The sequence below is a fragment of the Rousettus aegyptiacus genome, unplaced genomic scaffold (assembly GCF_014176215.1).
Source record: "Rousettus aegyptiacus isolate mRouAeg1 unplaced genomic scaffold, mRouAeg1.p scaffold_m13_p_1, whole genome shotgun sequence".
In the NCBI taxonomy this organism is placed as follows: Eukaryota; Metazoa; Chordata; class Mammalia; order Chiroptera; family Pteropodidae; genus Rousettus; species Rousettus aegyptiacus.
The window spans coordinates 172,542,058-172,553,776 of record NW_023416284.1 but is presented as its reverse complement, the minus strand read 5'-3'; the positions used below and the strand labels follow the sequence as shown (position 1 = coordinate 172,553,776).

At 36.8% G+C, this 11,719-nt stretch overlaps 1 pseudogene; it reads right to left on the bottom strand.

Annotated features, from left to right (window-relative positions):
- Positions 1–11,267: 11,267 nt before the first annotated feature.
- On the bottom strand, positions 11,268–11,386 carry LOC118605061 (annotated as a pseudogene).
- Positions 11,387–11,719: the final 333 nt, after the last annotated feature.

Here is an 11,719-nt window from a genome sequence, read left to right as displayed (position 1 = left end):
ATGGACCCAAAAAGGATAAAAGAGGGGATAAAATAGAAGGAAAGGGTACAGGACAGAGGATTCGAAATCAACACAACTTAGAGACCTGTTGGCTATGGAGCGGGGTGAGGGAAAACAGAGAGATGGCAATAACTCCTCAGTATCTGGTTCCCTAGAAATGTTCCTCTATAAAAATATTGCCTATCAGTAATTCTCATGCTTAAATGTGCTCACCCATATTGGTAAAGTAGGGGAGAAAAAGCAAAAATGCACTTTTAATGAGCCCCTCTGGCAATTTTTATGTAGCGTCTACTTTGAAAAATACAGCAAAACATTTTTCTTTTAATGTTTCTTTTTAAATAATTTGCAAATTATTATCTCCAATTAATAACTAGTAGATAATCATGCACGGTGAAGAGAACAAAAAAGGCACAGTATATCCATGGTACAATTTAGTAATACTACCTGTCTGAAAATATGGAATTATGAGGGGTTGGGGCATGAAAAAGTTGAGGATGATGCCTGTGGAAGAATAACATCATTCAAAGGGTTGTGAAAGAATAAGAAATATATTGATTCATCTGTGCCCCTAATTCCTGCTTATACTTCCTGACACAAAGCTCCTAAAGCTCTTGGAATTCCTTGGGTGATAGGAGCATCTTTTGTTCTGTTGAGGCAATTCTTGGAAGGTTCCTAGAAGGGGCTGGTCACCAGCAAAACCAAGCATAGTTAGAGACCTGGAACTTCCAGCTCCGCCCCCTCACTCAGCCTACATAATGGAGGCTCCCTAACAGTCCCTGAATTACAGGTCTAAAGAGTTTCCTGGATGGTGAACACATCTGTATATGTACTAGGAGTGGTGGACCCCAACTCCACGAGGACAGAAGCCCCTGTGTTTGAGGCCCTTCCAGACCTCGTCCTGTATATCTCTTCATCTGGCTGTTCATTCATGTCCTTTAAAATAGCCTTTATAATAAATCAGCGACAGTAAGTAAACTATTTTCCTGGGTTCTGTGAGTTGCTCTAGCAAATTATTGAACCTGAGGAGGGACTTCCCACTCATCACCAAGTCAGGTAGAAGTTGTGGGTAACCTTGGGACACACTGCTTACAATTGGCATCTGAAATGGGGAGTGATTTGTGGGATTGAGTCCTTAATCTGTGGGGTCTGCGCCAACTCTGGTTAGTGTCATGATTGAATTGAATGTAGGACAACCAGCTGGTGTCACAGAAAGGGTCCGTGTGGGAATATACTCACACATCTGGTGTTAGAAGTGCTGTGAGTGTGAGAATAAAGAAAAATGCAGTGCACTTTTCCTAGACAGGGCTCAACACGGGAAGAGAAATTAGCAAGGATGAAAAGGACCTTCCAGCAACAGAGCTGAGGAGAACGGCTGCCAGGTAGGTGTGCCTGGATGAGACAGTGGTCCAGAGTTGTAAAGGCAGCAGTGAGGACAGGAGAGAATTGGGGAGCCGGCCCCTGGATTCAGTCATTAGGAGGTCACTGGAAAGCTGAGAATTAGGAGAATGGAAGCGAGGGGCAGAGAAGGAAGGTAAGCAAGTGGGGACCTGCGATGTACGTAGTAACTCAGGAAGTTCTGTGATGAAAACCACGTGACAGCTATAATCGCCAGAGTTATACATCATCAGGGCCCACCCTTTCAGAGTAGAACATTCTCTTCAAGTGTTTAACTGTTTAAAATTTTAAAATACATCATTCCTGAATGATACAAGAACACAAAATGCAAATTCCCTAATGCCATGAGATCTTCACAGGTTTAACAATTAAGTCTAATTTGTACAGAGACATAAAGGTGTCAAGTATGGAGATGCTGCTAATATGTGTATTTAAACATTAATACTATTGTTAGTTTAGACCATCAATATATTTTGTTTAAAAAAGGCCTCTGGATATACTTTAATGAAAAGTATATGCTCCTATATTCACAAATGAATATTTTGTTTTAAAATAAGATTGAAATCTTTCTCCAAGCTGCATCGATAAATCTGTCATAGTTACATAAGTCTTAAGAGTAGGCAATTGGGAAACAACTGCAAATTTCCTTCTTGAGCAGGTTCTCATTAGCAAAAATCTAAAAAGAACGTGTATCTGCCTGCACAAAGCCCTTGGAATATTGTGTTCCTATTCATTGATATCAAATGCATTATCCCAGAGGCAACCTCGTGGAAGAAAAACAGTGAGATTGAAGCAGGTTGAAAAAATCCTTTGACAGATGAAAGCTTTTTAAAAGTTTTCTGGAAAATTTAGTTACCAACTGTCTTACTTAAAAACAAAACTAGAGTTAAAAAAGAATTCCACCCCCATCTCACCCTTAACCTCTATTGGAGGTCCATTAAAATTTATTGCGAAGCCTATTCGATGAATGTGGGTGGACCCAGAGAATGATATCTCTTTACAGGTCACAAGGTGAGAAATAAGTTTTGAATTTCAGAACTTCAGTAAAGTATAGTATAGTCTAAAGAACGGTCCAAGGTCACTGCTTCCTACAGATGTTGGCCCTGCTCTGTCTATGGCCGGAGAGCAGGTCTGAGATCATTTGTAAATAAGACACCTCTAACACCAGACTGTAGTTTTAAAAACCTCATTAGGAGAAGGTGAGTCAATATTTGGAATCTGGTTTGTGGTGAGTGAAGTTTCGGGCGTGGCTGGAAGGAAGTTTCTGAGTTTTACCGTCGGCTGTCTTTTTTCCAGACCTGGTATCTCGCTTTGTTTCTTTCTCTTCTCCTCCCCAACCTCAGCTTCTTCCTCCTTTATCTCCGCTGGGCATTGTAACCTGATCCCGACATCTGCTCTCTAGCCAGGGCCCAAACTTTGACCTTGACTCTGGATTATATTTCTGAGTCCGATGCACTTGCCACTACTGACCGATAGGAGTTTGGATAGAGCATATATATTTGCAATTATATGTCATAACTACATATATTTCATAATATATATTTATCTACAAATGAAATATCAATAAAACATATGTATCATATTACATATATTATATACTATAAATTACATAGTATAGTTAAAAATCATGTCATCCTATGGAAACATTTGGCCTATCAGCGGCACTCATACTTGGGTGTGTATGACGATAATTTATTAAAAATATCCGATCTTGGGTTTCACCCTTTGATTGGTGAAATGGGGAGGAGAACCTAAAAAGCACTTTTAATGAGCACTTATGGCAATTCTTATGTAGATCCACTTTGAAAAATATAGGTAAGTTTTCTTTTACTTATTCCTTTTAAATCATGCATAAATTTCTACCCCTGATTGAATCGTTAGTAGACACCATGCGCAACTGAAGAGAACAAAAACAACACTGTACGGGTGGTTGGGGTAGTTTTCCTTCGCCTCTGTAAACGGTCTCCTTTAGCTGTCACATTAGCACAACGAAAGGACAAAGTTTTTTAGGAGGAAAATCAGGAGTTTTCCAACAGAAACTATCATAGCAATGAAAGGCAAAAACGAAGTATTTTTTTTTCTACCCTGGCATCTATGCTTGACCAGGTATTGCTAAAATAAGCAGAGATTTAGTATTTTGTGCAGAATGTAGTTTTCTGATTACCTAGAGTTTGTTCTTTTAGAGACAGAGTGCTAGGGAGGCAAGGTCTTATCTGTGATGAAGAATGTATTCTGACTACAAACAGAGAAATGAAATTCAAAGTTGTCTCCTAGCTACTGATGTTGCTGGCATCTAAGAAATTTTGTAAGAGACGCCGACATCCATGCGCTAACCCTGACATCCTAGTGTGGTGAACATCAAAGAGATGCATGCGCACAGACTAAAGGGAAAAAAAATTAAAAATAATAAAACCAACAAACACAAACCCAAGCCTTAAGGGGTTGAGTTCTGATTCTGAAAAACAACTTTGATGAAGAGCCAATAAGATTATGTAAAACTAGCGTCACAGAAAAATTGGGAAAACCGATTTCAGATTGTCCTAATTTCAAAGAATGACTTTATTCATGCTGAACATACAGCCTATGGGTTCTGGCTTCTGTCACCTTCCAAATAAAGTGAGAAACAGATTTTCTTACATTTTTTTTGTTCTTGGCTTCTAAAGCTCTGTGTGTTAAGTAGATTTCTGAGCATGTGAGGAGGATAAAAGCCTTTTTCATGTGGGGCGCAGGGGAAAATGGTAGGGAAGGACTCGAAAAACGTTACCACTAATAACCTGCCCAAATTAGGCAAGGCACAGAGGGTAAACCAAAAAGACTCGATAATTTTTTTTTTTAAGTAAAAATTTAATGGTGGAAAAGAGAAAGGGCATTGAATTGAATGGGCAGTGAGTCTAGCCCTTAACTCTAAGCATTTAAGAAATGTCTCATAATGATGGTGGTTGCCACGTGCGAACCCGCCCATTGCTAGAATGAAAGTGAACGAAATCCCTTAGAAGATCTTTGATCAGGCACAATATCCCCTGACAGAAGTCAGCTTGCACTGAGAAGGAAGCACTCCATCCTGTCATGGGTGGGAGATCACTACCTCCACTCAATTAGACAAAAGGTGACACCCTGGGGTTTATAATTCTTGAGGAGCCCCAATTAATTTATGCATCTGCTAGTGCATGCCAAGCTGAGTTAGGATTTTTTTGGGTACAATTTTATATACTTTCTCTCAAAAATATTCATATTTATTAATGTTGGCTTAGTGATGTTGTTACCCTGCAGAGAACAGGGAAATGCGTTCATCTCAGCATTCTTGTCTGCTTCCTCTCCCTTCCCTCCTGTTTTAATTAACAATTGCTCTGTGCCCTGAGGGCTGCCATTAATTAAAAGATTAAAAAAATCCTTCAGGAATAAGTAGAACTGATATTTTCCTCTTTTTAAACCTGAAAGTGGTTTTAAGACTTATTTTGTAGTGTGCTTCATCTTTTTTTTTTTTTTTTTTATGGTCCTCTCGTGATTAAACTCATTTCTGAAAACTTCAGTTGCTGATTTTATGCAAATGTATGATTTTTTTTTTTTAATACAGGAAATAAAATCTTGTGATGTTTTGTTAATTCATGCTTTCCTCAGTGTTTGGTAAAAGAGTTTTCTCAACATGGGAATTATGCTTTAATAGAAAAAAAATACAAACATTAGTAACTTGTAATTGGGAAAATGTACATTTTAGTAATCTCTTTTTTTCCATTGTTTAAGAAGAAGGAAAAGATGTGTTTGAGAGTTAAAAGAATTCACTGATGAAGGCAGATGGAGGAGATAACTAATAAGTACATGTGTCTTTAAGCTATTAGTCTGTGACTTATGCTAATTACTATTTTGACCACTGATTGAATTTTTCTCTTTCCAGTTTATGAAAAAACAGATTAAATAAGAGACCATAAAGGGACAAAAATGATTCCAAAGGTGGCTTAATGAAAAAATAATAAAATGTTCTTCAGTTTTATGTAAGGTTATAAACATTATGAAGTGAACCGTTTTCTGCTGATGAAATGCTGCTGGAAAAGAGATCCAGAACCTTCTCTGACACAGGAGAAGCTTTTGTAAGCCTCATCAGGGGAGGCTTCAAAAATTTTATCATGGCAAATTGCTTTTTGAGTTTCTAGACTCCATTTCCCATGTTAAAATATTGCAATGCAAACCAGAGGAATTAACTTTGAAAAACTATAAGTGTCTGAGTTGAATTATAAAAGTCAGCTTGTCTTTATTGAAGGCCATTGGTGGAAAGTGCTTAGTGATCAAATAGCCAAGTCCTCTCTTTACTTTTTCCCCTTGGCTTCCTTCAGGGTGTGATGCTCCTAAGTTCCATCTGCTCTCAGCACCACCAGCACACATAATTTTCAGTGCTTTCTTCTCTAGTCAGTCCTCCATCGACTCTGCTCATCACGTTCCCCTTCTTTTCCAAATGTAAGAACTCTCCATGGCTCACTCCTGGCCCAATCTGCCTCTCCTTGTGTTATTCTATTTCTCAAAGACTTTGGCCACCATGGTCACAGCTCTGTGGCATATAACCCTCAATACAAATGATCAGTCCTGAGGTTGAGCACCTCTAGTTCTTGACTTTTTTATTTAAAATACCTTCAAAATCTTGAAAGCAATAGAAATTCAGTATAAAAAATTAAACAGAGAGGGGATAAATCACCCCAAATTCTACCATTTTGAAAGCTTCATATTATTTTGGTGTATTTCATATCTACATTTTAACATAATAATCATAGTTAATATCTTAAGGTATATTCTACTTTTTCATTTAATTTTAAACCAAAGACATATGCATGTTGCTATCCAGTCATATATCTATTTATAATATAGCTGAAGAATGTTCCTCAAGTGGACAGATCAGCATATACTTAATCATTTCAGTTGTATGCTTGATAGTTTCTAAGATTGCAATTACGAATAATACTATTTTGAATGATGCATTGTATTCTTTTTTAGGGGAAAGACTCAGAATGAAATTATTAGGTTAGTTTGTGAATACTTACAGGTATCTTAAGATTAGTAGATCTTCCATATCTTACATAATCTTAAGATATATTGACAACGTCAAATTTGTTCTCCAAAAATGATATTTTATGCTTGCTAGTTTTCTGTCTTTTATTTTAAAACAATTTCAGAGGGTGAATCAAAAGATTCATAAGAAATTTTATAAGAAAATTTACAAGAAAAATGACAAGAATAGTAGAAAAAATTTATGTATACTCTTTGCTCAGTGATTGCAACTGAGTTCCTCCAATTGTCCCAATTGTGCTCTTTATAGCAAAAACATCATTCTAGCACCCTGTATGGAACGTGATTGCCATGTCTCTTTAGACTTTGTCAATCTGGAGCAGTTCCTTAATTTCTCCTTCATCTTCAATCTGAAGGTCACATAAACAATGCCACCTTTAATTTCTTATCATCATCTGTAATGCAATAAATCTAAAACTAATTTCACAATCTTTCTCTCAGAATCAACTCTCTCACTGAATTCCCGCTGTCATCTTTCTTCCAACAACCAAGGCTTAAAACTTTTCCTTTTCCTTAATCCACTCGTGATTACCAAATTGTTAAATATTATTATCCAATTGTCACTCAATACCTTTACTTGAATTTTTTATTAGCACCTCAAACTTGACATGTCCATCACTCAACTCATCAGCTTCTTTTCAAAACTTCCTCCTCAGCTTCCTGTCTCCATGAATAACTTCTGAATGGCGCCAACATTGGCCAAGTGGTCCAAGCCAGCATGAGGAAAGACAAACAGCAAGAAAACATGGTGTTTATTCAGTGATGGCTCTGTGAGCTAGAAGAGCAGCGAAGAATGGAAGAAGAAGGGAGTAATGTGAGAATGTGAAATAATTTCATTTTATTCATGCCTTCTTTCTGGACTATATTGTCTGTGATTAAAGGCTCTAGCTATTTTTTTTTAACGGCACTAGCTAGCTCTTTGTGTACAGAGGGTACCAAATAAAAGTTTATTCATAAAGTTTACAAATTACATTGGGACTTACAGCCTTTGAAAGTTCATCCTCCACTATAAATTTCTTTTCTCTCTAAATGTGTAATGAATGTTTATAACTATAATCATATGATTTGCAAAACATGGGCAATCATCTTACCTTTCCTCTAAATAGCAGTGGCAGGACTAGATATAATAATTTAGAAAATACTAACAGCAAAAGAAGGACTTAGCAAATGCTTATTAAGGTTTGACTATAGTTACATGAACTTAATTGATGCCTCACGTAATTGCAGAAGTGATAACCATTTGGGAATTAAAAGTATGAAAACTTAAAACTTTAAGTGGCCTAATTTTTTTAAAAAGGTGAACATATAGCATAATTTTCAAAAAGCCTTTTAAAATTAGACTTCCTGTTTTCATGAGCTAGTGGCATACACTTGTGTAAATAGAAAGCATGTTGGGCTGTGTCTTTAAGAGACAAGTTTATAGTAATAAATGCTCACATTAAAAAAGAAAAAAGATTTCAAGTTAACCTAATTTCACACTTCAAGGAACTAGGAAAAGAAGAACAAACCAAGCCTAAGGTTAGTAGAGAGAAGGAAATAATATTAGAGCAGAAAAAATAAAATAGAGAATAGAAAAAAATAGAAAAAATAAAATTAGAGTTGTTTTCTTAAAAAAAAAAAGATAAATGAAATAGACAAACCCATGGCTAAACTAAGGGAAAAAAGGAAACAAAGAAAACTCAAATAAATAAAATTAGAAATAAAAGAGGAGACATTACAACAGAGGCTTTGGAAAGAAAAGTACCATAAAGGATTATTATGTACACCAACAACCTGGATAACCTGGAAGAAAAGAATAAGTTCCTAGAAACATACCATCTATCAAGACTGAATCAAGAAGAGAAAGCTTGGATGGACCAATAACAAATAAAGAGATTAAATCAATAATCAGAAACCTCCCCAAAAAGAAAGGCCAGGCCCATATGGCTTCATAGGTGAATTCTACCAAAAAGTAGAAAAAAAAACAAATTTGAATTCATTTTATGAGGCCAGCATCATCCTGGTACCAAAATCGGACAAAGACTCCACAAGAAAAAACAAAATACAAACCGCGCCCCCCCCCCCCCAAAAAAAAACCCTATAGGCCAACATCCATAATAAGCACAGATGAACAAATCCTCAACAAAATACTAGCAAACCAAATTAATTAGCATATTAAAAGGATTATACACTATCAAGTGGGATTTCTCTTTAGGATGCAAGGATAGTTCAAATAGGCAAATCAATCAATGTGATACACTGCAGCAATAGAATGAAAGATACACTAACAATAAACTATCTGAAAAAGAGAGGATAGTCTCTTCTGTAAATGGTGTTGGGAAAATTGGATACCTGCATGCAGAAGAATGAAATCGGACCCTTATTTCACACTATATACAAACATCAACTCAAAATGGATTAAAGGCTTAAATGTAAGATCTAAAACCATAAGACTACTAGAAGAAAAAAGACAAAAATATTTTTTGACACTGGTCTTGGCAATGACTTTTTTGGAGATGACACCAAAAACACAGGCAATAAAAATGTTTTTTGACACTGGTCTTGGCAATGACTTTTTTGGAGATGACACCAAAAACACGGGCAATAAAAACAAAAATAGACAAATGGCACTGCATCAAACTAAAAAGCTTTTGCATAGCAAAGGAACGACTCAGCGTAGTAAAATGGCCACCTGTAAAATGGGAGAAAATATTTGCAAATTATATACTCGATAAGGGATTAATCTCCAAAATATGTAAAAAATCGATACAACTCAATGGCAATAGAACAAATAACCTAATTAAAGATTGGGCAGAGGACTGAAATTGACATTTCTAAAAAGAAGATGCACAAATGGTCAAGAGAGAGATACGTGAAAAGGTACTCAACATCACTAACCATCAGGGAAATGTCAAATTCCCAATGAGATATCACTTCACACCTGTTAGGATAGCTTTTTTCAAAAAGACAAAAGATAAGTATTGGCAAGGATGTGGAAAAAAGGGAACCCTTGTACATTGTTTGTGGGAACGTAAATTGGTGCAGCCGCTATAGCAAATAGTATGTTCCTCAAAAAATGATCCAGCAATTCTGCTTCTGGGTATATGTCCGAAGGAAATGAAATCAGTATCTTGAAGAGATATCTGTACTTCCATGTTCATTTGACCTTTATTCACAATGCTCAAGATATGGAAACAACCTAACAGTCTATTAGTGAATGAATGAATAAAGAAAATGTGGTATATATATAATGAAATATTATTCAGCCTTAAACAAGAAGGAAATTTTGCCATTTGTTACAGCATGGATGATCTCGAGGACATTATTACTATGTGAAATAAGTTAGATATAGAAAGATATAAATGGCACAATCTCACTTATATGTAGCATTTAAAATAGTCAGACTCAGAGGAGAAAGTGGAATGAGGCTGTTAAGGGCAGGGGGAGAGGTAGATGGGGGAGATGTTGGCCAAAGGGTATAAAGTTTCGGTGATACAAGCTAAGTAAGTTCTGTAGATTTAATGTACAGCATGGTGACCATAATTAATAACACCATTTTGTATACTTGAAATTTGCTAAGAGGGTTAGATCTTAAGTATTGTAACACACACCCATAGAAAAAACAAAAAACAAAAAAAGAGAAAAAGAAAATAGTAACTATGTAAGGTGATGGATGTGTTAATTAGCTTGATTGTAGTGATCATTTCACAATATATACATATATCAAAACATAGAGCTGTACACCTTAAATATACATATTTCTTATTTAGTTATACCTCAACAACATTGTAGAAAACAGGCCGTGTGTATGCTCTGTTCACTGATTGTGTGATGGGGGCAAAATACATAACTCTCCATGCCTGTTTGATTGTTTGTAAAATGAGGATAATGATAATAGTTCCCACTTCGGTAGTGTTACTGCATTAAATAAATTAATATATATGAAGAGCTAATAACAAGTGGTGAGGATGAATAATAGTATCTTAAGGATTCTTTGAGTTGCAGTAATCTTATTTAAATCCAATCAACTTTAATTGTTAATGTATTTATTGATTCAATCAACATTCACTTGAGTTTAGTGAACTAGGTGCAGTGATGGATAAAACATAGCTCCCATCATCGAAGAACACCACATAATACAAATTAGAGAAGTAAAATAATGCTTTGGGGGAAAAAAAAGGTGCGATGGTTAATTTTATACGTCTACCTGATCGGACAAAGATTAAACATGATTCCTGTGATGGTGTTTCCAGCTGAGATTAGCATCTGGAACAGGTGACTCTGTAGCCTGCCCTCCCCAATGTGAGTGGGCATCGCCCCTTCCCCTGAGGGCCCAGACAAAACAAAATGGTGAAGGAAGGAAGATTTGACTGTTTTGTTTTCTGACCACCTGCTTGAGCTGGGACAGCCGTCTTCTCCTGCCCTTGGACTGGGACTTACTCCACGGGTTCTCCTGGCTCCTAGGCCTTAAGATGCAGACTCGCATTTACATGACTGGTTTTCCTGGGTCTCCAGCTTGCAAATAGCAGATGGTGGGACTTCTCATGATCATGCGAACCAATTCCTAACAATAAATCTCTTCACATACTGCTTCCTTTCCTCTGGAGAACGCTGACTAGTACAGAAGGCATGTTTCTCCTCTTTTGCCAGCTTCCTATTTCAGCTAATAAGAGAAAATACCCATCTTCTTATCTCCCAGTGGATCCTTGAATGAATCCCTTTGAGCCTTTCTCTTTAGTTATTTTTTTTTCTAGACAAGGCAACCCCTGGTTGACCTCACAGATTGCAAGGATCTTGTCATTTTATAATCCCTTATTTTTTATTTTTAATTTATTTTTTATGCCTTACAGCACCTGGTCTCCCTAGATGGTCACCCATCCAAGTACTAACCAGGCCTGACCCTGCTTAGCTTCGGAGATCAGACAGGATCAGGCTTGTTCAGGGTGGCATAGCCGCAGACTCTTTAGTTCTTTACTAGTTCTCACAAAGGGAAGAGTTACTCGTCTGATTGATTCTGTTATTCAAGGGGCCATGTAACACTATGATTAATATTACTGCACAGAAATATAATGCATCTTTGGGCTCAGTTCAGCCTGGTACTAGACAGTTGAGCATGCCAAAGCTCTCTTCTCTCCACACCCCCACCTCTCCTTTTCCCTTCCCGCCTACTCATCAACGTAGTGAACATGAGAGTGTATTCTCACATTCACCCACTCCCATGAATAAGCATGAGATCCTAAGGTCTAGATTCCTAGGGTGGGACATAAGAGACTCCATTCAATTTTTCCCCCAA